At 49.0% G+C, this 18,885-nt stretch overlaps 1 long non-coding RNA gene across 1 annotated transcript; it reads left to right on the top strand.

Annotated features, from left to right (window-relative positions):
• Positions 1-104: 104 nt before the first annotated feature.
• Positions 105-14,549, top strand: LOC123848045 (uncharacterized). Its single transcript, XR_006791660.3, has 2 exons — positions 105-549; positions 11,868-14,549. It is a non-coding gene; the product is annotated as an uncharacterized LOC123848045 (long non-coding RNA).
• The last annotated feature ends 4,336 nt before the right edge of the window (positions 14,550-18,885 follow it).

The raw sequence follows: 18,885 nt of genomic DNA, 5'->3' as shown, positions 1-18,885 counted from the left end.
GAGGGAGGCGGAGCCGGAGAGGAAAGGGGCGGGGGCGGGGGGGGGGACAGGCTAGGGTGGGACGGGGGGCTGGGACGGGGGCCTGGGTTGCGGAGGGAGGTGGGGGGGGCGAGGGCGAGAGCGGTTTTTGTGCCGCCGGGCGGAGCCCTGGTCTCAAGCCCCATGGCCGCGTCCCCCTTCCCGCGGAAGACAGTGGCCCTGGAGAATCATTGCTGGTCCATCAGGGGAAGGGACGGGGCCGGCGGCGCGGGAGGGGTCGGTCCAGGGCCGCCCAGGGCCCGCGACGGGCGTACCCGCGCCCGCTGAGCCTTGGCTCTCGCACTGTCGCCACGCCCAGGAGGTTTCCGGTCACAGCACGTTTCTGGGCATTTCAGTGCTTCCCAGGCTGTTCTCCAGCCGCCGCCCTTCCCTCCCTCGGCTGCTGGACCCCGCGCCCGAGGTGGGGAGGGACGTCGGGGTCGTGTCCCTTGGTGCTTGCTGGCCGGGCGGAGGCGTGGGGGGCACTCAGCGACCCCTAGCGGGATCTACTGTGTGCCTGGTGCGGTGCGGGTGAGTGGGATGGGGACTGGATTACAGGCAACCAGGAGGACCCCGAGAGAGGGGCAGCTATAAGGGGTCATTGAAGGGGGTCTGATCACGAGATGTGTAAGCTCCAGGGCGGAGGAGGCGTGGGCCTTGGGGGCGATCTGGCTGGTGGAGAGGTGGGTGCCCCAGGCCGAGGGAGAGATGTGATGGAGGCAGGAACATGGCTTGCTGGGGTCAAGGACTGGAGGAGTGGGAGGGAAGCCGGAGGTTCCAGGTCAGTCCAGTGCCCTGCAGAGCCTGCCTGGTGTAGGGAGACGCCCCCACACTCGGCAGTGTGACCTGGCAAAGGTAGCCTTTGTGAGCCATGGTGTCCTCGTGAGTAGGTGGGACAATAGCTTGCTGTTGGGAGGATTTGTAAGACATGCACATGAAATTGTTGTGCCTTTCCCAGCATCGCATAGCTTAATAAACTTAGCCCTTTCCCTTCTGGAAGGAGAAGGAAGGCAGCTTGTGAGGCTTCTGTGGACCCTGGGAACACAGCTAAGAGCCAGAGTCCAACAGAATCGCTAAGAGTCCTCCAGAATAGGTGCCTGGCCTAGCTGGCCATCTGTTTCTGGGATGCACATCCCCTTACAGACTGGGTCTGCATTAAGGTCAGGGTCTCAACTTGTTTCTTCTTTTTAAGAATTCTTACACATCACAACAGGGGGAACTTACTGAACCGACCGCATCAGCGTGGACACACACACAAAGACACACATTTGATGACATTCCCTCTCTCGAAGGTACACGCAACCACCCAGGTTATCGTCAGCCAGAATGCCTTGATTTGCAGCTCTGTGTTGGGTTTGGGGTTCTAGCTTTAATGGGAGAGCTCTAACAGGGTCTGCGAGGTGGGACCCTGGTACTGCGGCCGCAGAGCCCTGGGCAAGACCTCAGGCACCAGCGAGGCCGCGCTGTTGGTGATAGAGCACAGAGTGGAGGAGATACGTGCCCGAAGTCACACAACTTGTGGGTTGGGCTATGTGGGATTTTGACCCTGATGAGTCACTGGAGTGTTGAGAATGCCCTGGTAAATCATTTTCATGACTCAGTATCACCACCTATAAATTAGGAGCAAGGATACTGGCCATATAGCTTCCCTTAGGGTAGGAACAGTCTTAAATGGCTCCTCCCACCTTCAGATGGTTGGTGGATGGGACTGTCATTTTTGAGGGATGGTGTGGGTGCAGCCTTCCAGTGAGTTCAAGGCCCTGGCGTGGCTGAGGCAACACGGAGGAGCCAGGAGAAGCCTGGTGGGGACGGTGGTACAACCCTCCCCCCCTCAAAGGGAGGGGAGGAGGAAGGCTAGAGGTGTAGCAGATTTGGTGGAGAGAGACATCATGACACTGGGGTTCCCAGGGGCAGAGCATGGCTGTGTGAATGCCTGGATGCTGGCCAGGACAGGGGAAGCTTCCCTTTGTAACAAATGTGGACTCTGATTTAGGAAGTAGTTTGATCGATGGCAGAGTCAGGGCTGAGCCACGTTAAATGCAAACAGGTGCGCACCTTCTTCCTGCCTGAGGACAGCAGTTCCCTGAACCCTCCGGAACCTGGCCCCTGCCTCGTTTCCTTCTCCAGGTGGGCCCTGCTCTGACAAAAGGCTCATTCTTGGAGCTCTTCCTTAGGGCTTTACAGAATGCCATGCCGAGCGGGCTTTGCTGATGTCAGCTTTTAAATGTCACTGAAACATCCCAGTGAGCCCTAGCGACAGCATTGGCTGGTGAGACCCCTCTTCATTCTGGCCTGGCTGTTGTCTTCCTGCCCCTTTGTCCTCTCAGCATTATGCTGCCCCTCTCCTCAGCAAGCTCATTTATATATTTTTTTACCTATAATTAAACACCCTCATATACACACCCAGAATATTCTCTCCCATCTCGGTCAGTCCTTCCCATCCTCAAGGGCTAGGGCCAGCTCCACCATCTTCTGTCCTTCCCTGACGGCTCCAGCCTGGCTCTGGGAACTGATATTCAGAGGCCCTTCACACACTTATATGCGGTTGTGAGGTGCCTGCCATTGTTTTGTGTATATGAATTTTAATTTTTCATCTGGAGTGTAGGTTTCCTGGTGGCAGAGAGGCTCCCAGATATGTCTTCATATTCCTGCGGCACCGAAAGTGATGCTGAATGTGTTTCAGGCTCTCACTAAATACTTCCTGGTATAACTGGTAGGTTGTATTCATTTCCTTCTCCCCGTCCTGGGGCTCTGGGCCATGTGCAGCTAGGAAGCTGAGGCAGGTTCTTGGTAAGATGGAGGAAAGGGGTACACGAACACGCCAGGGCCTTGCTAGGAAAAGCACTCAGCTTTGGCAGCGTTTTCATTATCTTTCCAGTGTAACAACCTCCTACCCTCAAGACTTAGTGACTTAAAACCAACCGTTTGTTTGCTCATGAACCTGCCAGCCAGGCTGGGCTCAGTCAGGCGCTTTTGCTGCCCATTCTTGCCTGGGGTTGCTTGGCTGGCTGCAGTTGGAGGGGAGCCCATCGGCTTGGGACCAAGATGGCCTCCCTCACGAGGCTGCAGTCAGTGCTGGCCCTCAGCTGGCGCGCCTCAGTTCTCCATGGAGCCCCTCATCCTTTCCGTGGCCAGGCCAATTCTTAACCGCATGGCTGCTTGGTTCTGAGAGGCCTTTCTTGCCAAGGCCTTGGAGTCACTCGGTGTCACTTCTGCATTCTATTGACTAAAAAAATCACAGGGCCAGCCAGGGCTCTGGGAGGGACGTGGACCCCATCTCTTGATAGGAGGAGTGGCGAGAGTTACACTGCAAAAAGGCATGCGGGGTGGGAGGGATGGTTGTGGCTGTTTTTAAAACCATACTACCTCATCAAGAGGGGCAGGTCTTTTAGAAATGTCCTGTGCCACAGCCCGGGAGGGCCTATTTCCCCGGACATGACACCCCCCTGCACCCCCGCCCTCTTAGCTCACCAGACCCGCATCCCCTCCAGTGCCGCCTGAGCCGGAGCCTCGTGATTCTGGCTGGATCGTGTGGGGAGAGGGAGGCTCCACAGGGGATGAGGAAAGGCAGAGAGCTGAGAGAGGGGCTGCCGATGCCCACCTGGAGCGGTCTGGTGCCCACGTGTTCCAGAGGAAAAGTGAGCAACTGGTGGGTGCTGTCCTGTGGTGTCTGTGTCAGACTAGGACCACTTTCTTTCAGACAGTCGAGTTTACCTTCCGGCTTTCCACCCACAAGGGGCACAGGTTCAACAAGTGTCTTCGTGGATGTTAAGAATTTCCCTCTAATAGAAAATCCTAATAGAAAACCCAGAAGAGCTGTGTGTTTAAATGGTTGCTCGAGGCTTTTCAGGATGGAAAAAACCCATTGTCTCTCATCTCATCTGATGCTTACTGAGCATCAGAAAGTGAAGTTGTTAGGTGCAGCTGTGTGCTTCCAAGCCCCCTCGGTGGTGGAGAGGGCCCTTCTGAGCAGGCGCGACCCCTCGTTGTCACTGCAGGGCCCCCGCATCATTGGTCCTTCCCTGTGTCTGCAGCCTTCTGGGCCTGGGCCCGTCTGGCCTTAGCCCTCAGGTGGGAAGAGGCCAGATCCTTCTAGGGGCCCAGACGCAGCTCAGCTACCTCTGGAGTAAGATCTGGAGCAGCCCAGGAAGCTGTGATACCGCCAAGGGCCGGGGCGCCTGGGTGATTCAGTCGGTGAAGCGTCTGCCTTCAGCTCAGGTCATGATCCCGGGGTCCTGGGATCGAGCCCCACGTCGGGCTCCCTGCTCAGCAGGGGTCTGCTTCTCCCTCTCCCTCTGCCCCAATCCCCACTCATGCTCGATCTCTCTCGAATAAATACTGCCGAGTGCCAAGAAGTGTGCTCTCCCTGGCTCAAGAAGCAAAGGAAATAATGCCATCAGTCTCAGCGACTGAGTGGACCGTGAGAAGTTTAGAAGGTTCACCAGTTGGAAACACCTGTGCCGACGTTGACCGCCTGCAGCGCGCAGGGCCCTGGGCTGAGTGGCGCCTGGGGCAGGCCACCCAAGGGGGAAAGGGCCTGGCCGTGTTCCTGTTCCACGGCGGGCCGTACAGGCCGTGTACACATGGCCCTTCCGCTCTTGCTTCTGCTATGTTGCATGCTACACACGGGCCACCACACGGAGAGTACTATGGCTTTCACATTTAGTATCCAGGCCAGCGCTGGGCGCTGAAGGCAAACGAGAAAGCTGGGCCTAGAAACGAATACACGGGGGCACTGTTGAGTATGTGACATCCAGGGGTCGCTTCTGTTGTTGCTCTAGAGTTTGTGATGAGCGGCGCCTTCCCCCACCTCTGCCGAGAGGAACCACTGCTCCCAGGGCAAGTGGCCGGAGCGAGAGAGGACAAAAGGGGCCTATAATATTCTATTATTATTTTTTTTAGATTTTATTTGAGAGAGAGAGTGTGCGCACCAGCGTGAGTGGTGGGGAGAGGCAGGGAGAGAGGGATAAGCAGACTCCCCACTGAGCCTGATGTGGGGCTCGATCCCAGGACCCTGGGATCATGACCTGAGCTGAAGGCTTAACCGACTGAGCCACCCAGGCGCCCCAATATTCTGTTATTATAAGGAAGTGCTCAAAGATCGATGGGGACATTTCAAAAGACACAAGAGCCAGCTGAATGGGGCTCCCACCCCCAGGCCACCTCCCCACGCCAGAAGGAACTGTCTTACAGAGGAGTGAATGAACAATTTAGAGCTGAAGAACTTGGTTTCTTTCTTTCTTTTTTTTTTTTTTAAGATTATTTATTTATTTGACAAAGAGAGACAGTGAGAGGGAACACAAGCAGGGGGAGTGGGAGAGGGAGAAGCAGGCTTCCCGCTGAGCAGGGAGCCCGATGTGGGGCTCGATCCCAGGACCCTGGGATCATGACCTGAGCCGAAGGCAGACACTTAACGACTGAGCCACCCACGCGCCCCTGGAGAACTTGGTTTCTAGACCTGGATTTGAATCCTGCCTCTAACTAGTTAGGTGACCTTGGATATATTAATTCATCTTAAAAAGAAAAAAAAAATCCTACAGAAATGTTGCAAGTTAAACAAAAATTCATTTTTTTCTCCGCTGAGCCTTTGAGAATAAGTTGCTATGCTGCATCATGCCCCATGCCTTGGCATGTCCTTCCCACAAATAAAAACCTTCCATATGTGTGGGACACAGCCATCAAAGTCAGGAAATTAACATTAATACTTTATTACCGTCCAATCTTTAGGCTGGAGAGTTATCCTTTGTGCCAGTAATGTTGTTTATAGCAAAGGATCTAACCCGGGGTCACATGTTGCATTTGACTCTACGTGGAACTGCTTTTTAGCCTGGACCTGCAGAAGCTTAAAACGTGTGTGGATTACATGTCAGTTGTCTTGTGGAATGTCCTCAGTTTGGGTTTGTCTAGTGTTTCCTCTTCACTGGATTCAGGCCATGGATCCTTGGCAGGAACATCGTACAAGTGACTGTGTTGTTTTCACTTTGACCTCTCAGGCTGCTCCTGATTTCAATTTTAACCGTGACTGGAATGATTGCTTTTGCCATTTGATTAAGATGGTGCCTGCCAACCTCTCTCCACTGTCAAGTTTCTTTTTCTATTGCAATTATTACTTATTTTGTGGGGAGGTCCTCTGAAACCTGTTCTTCGTGAGACTTCAGTTCATGTATTTATTTACATGAGTATGGAATCATGGGTTCCTGTGTTGTTCAATAGGCTGTAGTCCATTACTACAGTTCGGGTTTTTTTATTTTAATATTCAAATTGTCCTCTGCTGGGCCAGTGGAAGCCTCTCTGAGCTGGTTCCTATGCCCTTTTGAGATGTCCCTGTCCATCTTTGAGCACGTCCTTATACGAATAGCAAACGAATATTCTAGTCCTCTCTTGGCCATTTGTCCCAGTAGCACTGGTTCTTTATAGCAGAGAACGAACTCAGAAACCAAGGTTAGGGTGTGCTTGTTACAGTTGGGGTGCTGTGGCTTCCAGGACCTCTCAGTGGACAGAGCTAGGGAGATCCGTGAAGATACATTCATATATTTCTATCTATACGTATGTATTTATTTCTATGTCTGCTGGACTGTTGAACACAGTGACCTCACACCAAGAGCTCAACGCCCGTCTAGCACCACAGGATTCATTCCAGTTCCCTCCTTTTACTTAGTTGTGTCTCTTCAACAGAGGCACATCTGGCTTACGTTCTGTGTCATATGACTGCCTATTGATTGCTCCCCTCCCCGTAATCAGTCTCCCATTGTCACTGTATCCCTCCCCCATGAGGATGCCGTCCTCCCCCAGCTTGGGCTCCAGCACCCCACTCCCACTCGCAGTCCCCTCCCTCACCCTGCTCAGGATCTCATACCCCATGCTACCCATGAGGACTCCATCTTCCATCTGCTCAGGTTCTGCCACACCTGCCCGCCCCCCCCCCCCCCACAGAGGCACCCTCCCACACCACCGTTGGCTTTCTTCACCCTGTTCAGGGCCTCATACCCCACACTGAGTCCCCCCCTATACCAAGAAGCCCTTTTACCTTCATGCAGACATGCAGACATGTTCTTCAACTGCTTGGGGTAAGGTGGGGGCTCTGACACCCCAGTCTCGACCCCTTACCACCCAGTGTGTGGACACAGTGGTGTTAGGACTGAGTTCTTCAGGAAAGGAAGGAAAGAGGAAGAGCCACATGTTACATGTTAAGTCTCAGATTCCTCATCAGTAAAATGAGAAGAATAATGGCTCCCACCGAGACGAACCATGAGAGACGATGGACTCTGAAAAACAAACTGAGGGTTCTAGAGGGGAGGACGGTGGGAGGATGGGTTAGCCTGGTGATGGGTATTGAGGAGGGCACGTTCTGCATGGAGCACTGGGTGTTATGCACAAACAATGAATCATGGAACACTACATCAAAAACTAATGATGTAATGTATGGTGATTAACATAACAATAAAAAATAATGGCTCCCACCTAATATGGTTGCCGCGAGAACCACAGGAGATAACGTATGTGAGGTGCCTCCTCAGCACAGGGCCTGGCTCTTGGTGGCCACTCACTGTCAACTGCCATCATTGTTACTATACATTAACATTTTCATTTTGTACTGCATCATTTGGCAGGGACACATTAGAGACGCACAGAGAGAAGGCAGGAGGAGCGGGTACGAATGGCAGATGCATCAAGAGAGGACTAATGCCTCTTTCTCAAGAGAATGGAGACACTCATTAATGTCATCTGAATTAAAATACATAAGTAAGGAGAAAACACTGGGAGGAAACATGTTAATGTGTTGAGAGTGATGATCTTTTTTTGGTGGGCTTATGTGACTTAAAGTTTTTTTAATGTGTTTTCCAAAATATAGTCAATAAATATTATTCAAACTTAGAAAAAAATTATTTTAGGATGACTCTGGTTAATTTCAACATAACTAATTGAAAACTGCTTTCAGCCTGAGTGGTTGGTTGTGTTTTTTTTTCCTTCTGCCTGGTAGGTTCTGGGGAAGAGCACCTGGATTCGGATCCTGGCTCTTCCATTTCGCAGCTACATGACCATGGGCAAGTTCATTAAACTTCTCTGTGCCTTTTTGTTTGTTTTATAAAGTGAGGAGTCTTACAGTGCCTAATTCGGGGTTATTAATCCTTTAAATGAGACGCTGCTTCTGGGGCACCTGACACAGAGTAAGCGCACAAATATGTGAGCTGTTGATATTGTTGTGATCTCACGGGAAGGAATGCGGTGAGTGGTTCCCGAGATGTCTCAGAGGAGAGAGCTCGTCTCGGAGTAGCCACAACTAGGCCTCCCCCTGAGTTAGTAGCCTGGGACCAACGCAGAGACTTCAGGCAGCTGGGCCTCCCGTGGGGCAACAGTGGTGGCGAGGGTGACCAACCAAATCAGGCAAGTGTTTTCTTCACCTCTTGGAAGGGATTCAGAGATCAGTTCCTTCCCAGACGCAGCAGCCTGACGTTAGGACGCCGTGACTGACACCTACAGGACGAATGATGTAGCTGTGCGTGAGCTGGCGTCCAGTGTGGGAATCACTCATATATTCACTCACTCACTCACTCACTCACTCACTCACTCATTCATTCGGCTATTAATTCCACATATATTTATTAAATGCTCGCTATTTGTCAGGCCCTGTGGTAGGCAATGGGATGCAACCATTAAAATGCAAGCGATTAGGGGCACCAGAGTGGCTCAGTTGGTTAAGCGTCCGACTCTTGGTTTTGGCTCAGGTCATGACCATATGGGTCATGAAATTGAGCTCTGCGCTGGGCTCCCTGCTCCACTGGGGAGTCTGCTGGAAGATTCTTTCCCTCTGCCCCTCCTCCCACTCATGCTCACTCGCTCGCTCCCTCTCTCTCTCAAATAAATAAATAAATCTTTTAAAAAATGCACTTGGTTAAAAAAATATACTGTAAAATAAAAAATGCAATTAATAACGGATTCAGATATCTGTACACCCATGTTTGTAACAGTATTATTGACAATAGCCCAAAAGCTAGAAGCCACCCAAGTGTCCACTGATGGATAGTGGATAAACAAAATGTATATACATACAAAAGAATATTATTCAGCTGTAAAGAAGGAAGAAAATTCTGACACAGCCTGCAACATGGACAAACCTTGAGGACATTGTACTGAGTGAAATAAGCCAGTCACCAAAGAACAGATACTGTACCTAGAGTGGCCAAATTCAGAGAGACACAAAGTAGAATCGTGGTTGCCAGGGGCTGGGGTGAGGGGAGGAGTGGAGAGTTGGTGTTTACTGGATCCAGAGTTTCAATTTGGAATGATGACAAAATTTCTGAAGATGGGTGGTGGTGGTGACCATTGCATGATAATGACTGTGTACTTAGTACCACTGAACCATACAGTTAAAAACAGTGAAAATGTAAGTTTTATGTTGTGTATGTTTTACCACAATTTTTTCAAGTGTGAAAAAATGATAACTTTAGGTAGTGGAATAAAGCATAGAAATTAAATTCATGGAAAAAAATTTACGTAACAGGCTTAGCTTTTACAATTTGTTTTCTTTTAAAAACTTTTTGAACAGACACATCAGTAACCAAGATGTATGGGTAACAGATAAGCATGTGGAAAGAGGCTCAACATCATTAGTCATTAGGAAAATATAACTTAAAACCAGAATAATACAACATGACACACCAAAGTGGTTAAAATTGAAGAGATTGACCATACCCAGTGTTGACGTGGATGGAGAGCAAATGGAATTCTCATACACTTGTGGTGAGAATGTGAAATGGTGCAACCACTTTGGAAAACAGTTTGGCAGTTTGTTTTAAAAAGTTAGAAGTAAAAAAAATAAAAATAAATTTTAAAAAATTAAAAAAAAAAAAAAGACGTAGGGGTGCCTGGGTGGCTCAGTCAGTTGAGCGTCTGCCTTCGGCTCAGGTCATGATCCCAGGGTCTGGGATTGAGCCCTGTGTCAGGCTCCCTGCTCAGTAGGCAGCCTGCTTCTCCCTCGCCCTCTGCCTGCCACTCCGCCTACTTCTGCTCTCTCTCTATCTCTCTGTCAAATAAATAAATGAAATCTTTTTTTTTAAGATTTTTTTTTAAGATTTTATTTATTTATTTGACAGAGAGAGACACAGTGAGAGAGGGAACACAAGCAGGGGGAGTGGAAGAAGGAGAAGCGGGCTTCCCGAGGAGCAGGGAGCCTGATACGGGGCTTGATCCCAGGACCCCAGGATCATGACCTGAGCTGAAGGCAGACGTCTAACGACTGAGCCACCCAGGTGCCCCAATAAATGAAATCTTTAAAAGTTAGACATATATCCTGTTACATGATCCAGCCATTGCACTCCTACAGATTTACCTAGGAGAAATGAAAGCATACGTTCATACAAACAGGAAACAATACAAATGTCCATCAACAGATACATGGATAAACAAACTGTGTTATATGCATACAATAGAATACTACTCGACAATAAAAGAAAAAGAATGAACCATTGGTACTACATGGATGAATCTCAAAATAATTGTGCTGGGCAAAACCAGGCAAAAGAGAGTATATACTGTATGATTACATTTATATAAAATTCTAGAAAATGTTAACTAATATATGGTGATAGTTAATCAGTGGTTGCCTGCAAATGAGAGAGAGGTCAGGGAGGGCAGGAAGAAGAGATTATCAGGGGGGACCAGGAAATTTGGGGGGAACATAGATAAATCCTTTATCTTGATTGTGGTCATTCTTTCATGGGTGTTTACATAGGTCAAAACTTACCAGGTTATACACTTGTGTATGTACAGCTTATTACATGTCAATTGCACATTAGTAAAGTTGTTAAAGCCAAAATCAAAACAAAATTAATGCACAGAAAAAATGCAATGAGTAAGGGGCAGGAAAATCGTAGGCTTCCCCAGGGGCGCAAGATGGGGCTGCACATGCAAGTAGTGGTGGTGAGGTGAGGCTTCACTGCAGAAGCTACCTGGGAATGAAGGGAAGCTACCTGGTCAGGCAGAATGCGGGATAGGAGAGGGTCTTTCCTAAGAAGGAGGAAATGTGTGGGAAGACTCACGGGCCTCAAAAGAGCCTGAGGCTGGAACTCGGTGTGGCTGGAACTCAGGGCATGGGGGCAGTAGTGAGACAGGAGGACCAGAGAGAGAAACCAGGGACCAACTATGAATGTGGATTTTCTCTTGAAGTCAATGGAGAAGAACTACAGGCAAGCAGAGGGTTGTCACATGTGCAGTTTATTTTTTTTAAAGATTTATTTATTTATTTATTTATTTAGAGTGAGCAGGAGGAGGGGCAGAGGGAGAGAGAGAGAGAGAATCCCAAGCAGACTCTGTGCTGAGCACAGAGCCCCATGTGGGGCTCGATCCCATGACCCTGAGATCATGACCTGAGCCTACATCAAGAGTCGGAAGCTTAACCAACTGCACCACCCAGGCACCCCACATGTGCAGTTTAGAAAGATGTTCCAACGGCAACCTGAGAAGTGGGCTGGAGGGGGAGTAGAGTCTGGGCAGGTGGGAATCTGGGAGTTGGCGAGGACGTTTAACCAGTGAGGAGTGACCCAAGACAAGAACAGTTGGGATATTCCACTCTCCGCCCCCCTCACCTTTTTGGCACCCTGGAAAGTTAGGACATTTGATCCCAGCTTTACATAAGAGGAAAGGGACTTGGAGTAGTTTAAGTAGCTTGCTTATGGTACCACAGCTCGTGAGCAGGACATCTAGGGTTTCCAGTCCGATGGCTTCTGAATCCAAAGTCCATTATGTTCACAGGTTTTTGTCTAAATAAAAGGCATCTGGGATGACTCCCCTCTCCTGCTGCCTAATTTTTCTCACTCTCACTGTGGCTTTTTTTTTTTTTCCCCCCACAGGAGCACAAAACAGAAGATATAACATCATCTGGGCATTCAGGACAAGAAGGCTTCCTGGAGGAAGAGGCATCTCATCGGAGCCCTGAAGAATTCTGAGGAGGAGGAAGAGCTAGCAAAGGAACAAGGTGGGGGAGTGGGGAAGAAGCAGAAGGAGAAGATGTTCTGCAGTGGGAAGAAGAGCATGTGTGGCTGGCTGGGAGCAAATTATCGACTGGAATGCTCGAAGAATCGAGCCCCAGAGTGGCTGAAGATGGTATGAGATGCAGAGAGGCACACGATGTGACACCGATTTTTCGCTCTCCATGGAGCAGCTTACAGAGTGGAGCGCAGGGGAGAGAGGCCAGTCGGGTGAACCCTGTTGATCTGCTGGTGAGATCGTGCCCACCAGGCATCTATCTGCCTTACAGTGGTTACCATGGAAACATTAGATCGTACACCGAGAAGCGTCTAGTCAGCCCCTCTGATTAAAGATGATGACAAGGACGAGATGGGGAAGATGTACTGACTATTCTACTGGCAGCAGGGTAAAACGGATTCTAACCATTTTAAGGGTATGGTTCTGTGGCAGTAAGTACATTCATAATATTGTGCAGCGAACACCACCACCCATCTCCAGGAATCTCTCGTCATTCTCTTAAGCTGAAAATCTGTACCCATTACAACTCCCGTTTCCCCTTTCCCTCCCCAGACCCCGGGGAGTATTGTTCTACTTTCTGTCTCTATGACTTTGTCGACTCTGGGTACACGGAACCCTCCATACGTACATAGTGGAATCATACAATATGTGTCGTTTTGTGCCTGGCTTATTTCACTTAGCACGATGTCTTCAAGGTTCATCTGTGTTGTGGCATGTGACAGCATTTCCTTCCTTCCTTTGTAAAGTTGAATAATATTCCATTGTACTTATAGACCACATTTTGTTTATCCATTTAGTGTTGATGGAAACTTGGGTTCTTTCCGCCTTTTGGCTATTATAAATAATGCAGCTATAAATATGGGTATACTGGAAACCTCCTTTGTAGACATGGATTATTGGTATTTAGTGAGGAAGACAGACTTCTGGCTGATGGGTTTCAAGTAAAAGGGAAAGAAAATAGGGAGAAAGAAATGTTTTCCCTAAAAGTCAACTCTAAGTACTCTTTGTGCCTGACTACTTTATGAGCTTATTCTAGGTAGTGCTCTCCTTTGCTGTTGTCCTGAGTATGGTCTGTCAAGACCGCAAGTGGGTCCAACTTGAGTTAACGTGACAGACGGAGCAGACCATCTTTCTCTTCAAGACACAGATTTGCCTTGGGACACTTCTCCTGGGGGAATTCTTTGGGCTTCTCAGAAAACTGCCGAAAGGCCAGCTGGATTGTTCCACCATCTACAAGAATATAGGCTCCATGATGGCAGGATTGTGTCTATTCTGTCTGTTTTATTAACTAGTGAATCTCCAGCACCTGGCACTCAAAATTTGTCCAATGAGCGAACGTGTCTTCCGCTGATCGGGCCCTCCGTGCACTCCTAGGCAAGTCTTAGCTCAGGAAAAGAAGAGGCCACTCGACCAGAAGCAGACTCAGAGCTTGTCTGATTGTTGTCTGACATGCGAGTGTCCTTGGCTTGTCCCTTGTACTTCCTGGTTTTTTATCGCTCAGCTGATGGAAATGACACCTGCTTGGACTGACCTTACCAGGTGTCATGAGCATCGAGGGGCTCACGTAAATAAAAGTGCTGTACGAATGAATACCATTATTGGATCTAGCCCTGGACTCTCTTTGGGACACCAGTCTTGCATCGGCAACTAACCTGTCAGCTGCAGGCACCTCTCACATCTCAGCACCTCCCCAAAAGCAGCACCCTCTCCCAACTTCCCACTTTTCCTCACTGTATTGCTATTTTCTCAGTCTTTTTGCTTGCAACTCGAGCCCCATTTAGCTCCTCCCTCTCTCGGGCATCCCCTCTCCTGCCCTTTGTCTGGCTACTTCTTTTCTTTGGTAGCCCTGGTTTCTTCTGCCGCCACACCTCAACAGGAGTCCCTCCCTTTAGTCTGACCACTGCCAAAGCCTTGACCATCTTCTGCCTCTTGACTTTTTTCCTGCCGACGGGCAGCTCCGGTTCATCATGCCTCTACTCCGAAATGACTAACGATGCTCAGACACACAAGGATGTCTACTATCAAAAACAGAAAGTAACAAAGCTGGCGAGGATGTGGAGAAATCGGAAGCCTCATGCACAGTGGGTGGGAAAGCACCATGGCACAGCCACTATGGAAAACACTGTGGTGATTCCTCAAAAACTTAAAGCTAGAACTTCGGTATGATGCAGCAATCCTGCCTCTGGGTATATATGCCAAAGACTTAAAAGCAGGGACTCAAAGAGATATTTGCACACCCATGTTCGTGGCAGCATTATTCATGATAGCCAAAGGGCGGAAGTAACACAAGTGTTTATCAACAGACAAATAGGTAGGGCGCTGGGTGGCTCAGTTGGTTAAGCGACTGCCTTCGGCTCAGGTCATGATCCTGGAGTCCCGGGATCGAGTCCCACATCGGGCTCCTTGCTCGGCGGGGAGTCTGCTTCTCCCTCTGACCCTCCCCACTCTCATGTGCTCTCTCTCTCATTCTCTCTCTGTCAAATAAATAAATAAAAATCTTAAACAAAACAAAACAAAACAAAAAACAGACAAATAGGTAAACAAAATGTGGTCTGTACCGATAATGAAATTTTTTTCAGCCTTAAAAAGGAAGGAAATCCTGTCACATGTTACAATGTGGATGAATCTTAAAGATAGTATGTTAAGTGAAGTTAAGCCAGTCACAAAAAAAGCAAACTCTATGTGATTCCACTTAAATGAGGTACCTAGAGCAGTCACATTTATAGAGGCAGAAAGTAGAATGCAAGTGACCTAGGGTTGGGGAGGGGGTAGGGAGGAAAGAGGATTTCTTGTTTACTAGGTACAGAGTTTCACATTTTCAAGAGGAAAAATTTCTGGAGCTGTGTTTCACAACAGCATGCATATACTTAGCACCACTGAGCTGTACACTTAAATACGGTTACGATGATGGGGCGCCTGGGTGGCTCAGTCGGTGAAGCATCTGCCTTGGGCTCAGGTCATGATCCCGGGTCCTGGGATCGAGCCCCGCATCGGGCTCCCGGCTCAGCGGGGAGCCTGCTTCTCCCTCTGCCTGCCGCTCCCCCTGCATGTCCGCGCTCTCTCTCTGACAAATAAATAAAATCTTTAGGGGCGCCTGGGTGGCTCAGTCATTGGTCGTCTGCCTTCAGCTCAGGTCATGATCCCAGGGTTCTGGGATCGAGCCCCGCATCGGGCTCCCTGCTCCACGGGAAACCTGCTTCTCCCTCTCCCCCACCCCCCTGCTTGTGTTCCCTCTCTCGTTGTGTCTCTGTTAAATAAATAAATAAATAAATCTTCAAAAAAAAATCTTTAAAAAAATGGTTAGGATGGTAAATTTTATATTACGTGCTTTTCTTTTTTTAAATTATTTATTTATTTATATATTTTTAAAAGATTTTATTTATTTACTTGACAGAGAGAGAGCACAAGTAGGCAGAGCGGCAGGCAGAAGGAGAGGGAGAAGCAGGCTCCCCGCTGAGCAGAGAGCCCGATGTGGGACTCGATCCCAGGACTCTGGGATCATGACCTGAGCCGAAGGCAGCAGCTTAACCGACTGAGCCACGCAGGTGCCCCTGTTACGTGCTTTTCACCACAATGTTTAAAAATGACTGATGGATTAAGGGCCTAAGTTGATCCTCTGCACCGAGGCCTTTCAAGCCCCTCCCACGTCTGGTCTCTGGCTTACCTAACCTGGATTTGCCCTGAACGTCCTGGCCGCTCCCTCTTGCTGGAGCATTGATTTTTCACTCCTCCCCGCTCTGTTGAAATCCTATGATTTAAAAACCCAGCTCAAGGGGCGCCTGGGTGGCTCAGTCATTAAGCATCTGCCTTCGGCTCAGGTCATGATCCCAGGGTCCTGGGATCGAGCCCCGCATCCCGCTCCCTGCTCAGCGGGAAGCCTGCTTCTCCCTCTCCCACTCCCCCTGCTTGTGTTCCCTTTCTCGCTGTGTCTCTCTCTGTCAGATAAATAAATGAAATCTTTAAAATAAATAAATAAAAACCCAGCTCAAACGCTCCACTATGCTATTTCTGTGACTCATCCCCACTGCGATCCCTGTACATACAGCACTGGCTGCGGGGGTGTTTGTTTGCATGCCTTCCTTTACTCCCGAGGCTAGAGAGGATGTACTTGCCGCAGCTCCCAGCACAGTCCGGTCCAACCAGCTCTAGGGCGCTGCTGGTTTGAGGGGAGATTCCTTGCCTCCCCATGAGACCCTTTCTGACTCCCTTTCCCTGTCTGCCTGGGTCTTGTGTGCTGACTTCATCCCCTTTCTGGTCCGTGAGCTTGCAGAGGGCAGAGCCTGGATTGTACGCTTTGCGCCGCGCCCAGTGCCCGGCCTGGAGGGGCGGCATAAATGTTTGATGGTTATGAAAATGGGTGAGGATGCATAGCCACCGGCTTTGTTGCCTCGCTCCCTGAGGGGAGGCTGGGAAGGAACTGACAGAGCTCTGCTTTCTCCAGCGCTCTCTGAATTGTAAACTCAGGGTCAGGGCTGCCAAGACCGCAGAGGAAGGGGATGGAGGAGGCCTCAGACATCCCAGAGGCTCGTACTTGTCGCCTCTGGTGCTACCAGCCGAAGGCCTTTTCATTAGACCAGCCTTGTTGGCTCTGGGCTGGCCGGGCTTCCTGCCACTGATGGGCTCTGTTTAACAGCTCAGCGGGACTTGGCTGAGTCCGAGAGCCCAGGGAAGCGGGCTGGTCCTCCGTGGTGGATTTGCACATTAGCATCTTGTGGGTGTGCCCGGCTTCTGGCCTGGCAGCTTCCCTCTGTGGCTGCCTTCTCCTCCGAAGCTCATCGGCAGGGGGCGCCGGGTCTGTCCATCACCTAATAGAAACCAGACCTCCACGTAGCCAGAGGAGCAGGCTGAGTTAGGTCTGGGCTTTCTTCGGGACTAGTTCAGATGATCGTTATTTTATTCGTTGGAAGGGAGATGAAGTGCTGAACGCAGCAGTCGAACGTGATGTATGTTTTATGTCTTTGTAAAGTTCTTAATGTAAATTCACTAATTTTAAAAATCCTTCGGACAGCCCGTTGCCCTTAATTTTTGTGTTATGTGAGCTACGGGGAAACCGAGAGACAAGATGTTCCAGCTGGGAACACAATTTTCTGTTTCTGAGCAACATCAGGCGTTGCCCTGAAGACAGACAGACGGCAGAGGCTACAGTGAGCCCATGTGTGGGCAGTGTTTTGAAACAGGCCCAAGGTCCTCTCTGGCGAAGGGTAGATCTCCACATAAACATTTCTTATCTTCCGGGCTGCCGGCACTTTGACTCTGTTGCTGGTTCCTGATCCTCAGTTCCCACCTTGAACTGAGACTTTTGTATTCATCATGTCTTTTTATTTTCTGATGTTTGACATCTGGGGCCTTGCTGATGCTGGAGGGACTGCCCCTCCCAGAGCTAGCCAATATCTAGAGATAGTGAAGACCAGCCCGCAAGCACGCCTTTCTTAAGCAATCTGACCAATCCAAAGCCCACACCCCAACCTCCTTTATGTGGCTCCCGCACTCCTGGCCACTGTCTGCTTACCCTAACCACCCCAGGGCCAGGTATTGGACAACGAGGGACAACTCCTATGCCCCAGAGCCCACCCAAATGCCTCAGACTAGCCACTCCTAAACCTGCTTCCTTGCTTTGCCTTCCCAGCAAAAGCCACAGTAAAGGCTCTTGACCCCGTTTCCCCCTTGCTTCCTCTCCCTCTTGACTGACCCTGGTGCTTCCAATGTGGTCCTGCATGGCATGCCATGTCTCCTAGTTTTAGGTGCGTGTGTGAAAAACTTCTTCCTTCATGACAGTCACTATACCTTGATTAAAACAATCCCAGATACAATTTACAACATCTTACAGCTTCTCTTTGACTCAAATCTTGGCAATTGCTGGTGACACTCAAAATGGAACTTGGTTCCTTGCTCTTGGCCTTGACTCTTTTGTCAAAGATCAAGCTTGTCACCTGGCTCTTCAGACTATCTGCTTTCCTTTCTCTTTAGCCAATGTCAATCCAGACACAACAAGCAGAGCTGAACTTATGCTTGGAAGAGAAGTTTACCTTCACAGGGTAATTGGAGTTGCCTTAGAAAGTCTCCAAGCCCCCAGATCAACTCACTCTGATGCTTAAAATTTTCCCATCACCCAAATCATTCCCTTTGCTTGAGCATCATCCTCTGCTTTCTCTTTCTCTCTTTTTTGTTTTGAAATATGCTTTCTCAATTGCTTTTCCCCTTATAATAAAAGAATAGAGATTGGTTCAAAATGATATATGGATCTATTTCTTCTCTTATCACAAATCCAATGAAATGACAAAAAATATGTCTTCATCAAAGAGGGCCTCCAGGTTCAAACACTAGTTCCCCTCTACTTGTACCAAAAGCATTTAGAAGAATGATGTATTTCTGGGGTGCCTGAGTGGCTCAGTCAGTTAAGTGTCTGCCCGGTTAAGTGGCTCAGGTCATGGTCCCAGGGTCCTGGGATTGAGCCCACATGGGCTCTGTGCTCAGCAGGGAGTCTGCTTGACCCTCTCTTTCTGCCCCTCCCCCTGCTCCTGACCTCTCTCACTTTTTCTCAAATAAATAAAATCTTTAAAAAAAAAGAGAATGATGTCTTTCTGATTAGCACTAGATTTTGATGGAAAAAAATCAACTTTAAGTTAAAGGATATCAGTCAAAAAAATAGAATCATCATGTAGAATTCCCAAATCCTTAAGAAAAAAAGGCAATCCAATAAAAGCCAGAAAAGAAATAAAATAAAGAACGAGAAAGCATGGCAAATAAAAACATAAAAGATAATCAGGAATAAATCCAAGTACATCAGGTAATCACATCAAATGAAAGTGGGTTAAAAAAGTCTATTAAAAATCTCTCAGATTGAGCTAAAAAAAGAAATACAACCTCAAATCCAGGAATACA

Source organism: Mirounga angustirostris, unplaced genomic scaffold (assembly GCF_029215605.1).
Source record: "Mirounga angustirostris isolate CCGP_5_RB_7025 unplaced genomic scaffold, mMirAng1.0.hap1 SCAF_2, whole genome shotgun sequence".
Taxonomy (NCBI): Eukaryota; Metazoa; Chordata; class Mammalia; order Carnivora; family Phocidae; genus Mirounga; species Mirounga angustirostris.
Note: the sequence above shows the minus strand (reverse complement) of the source record. Positions and strands in the feature narration are given on the sequence as shown.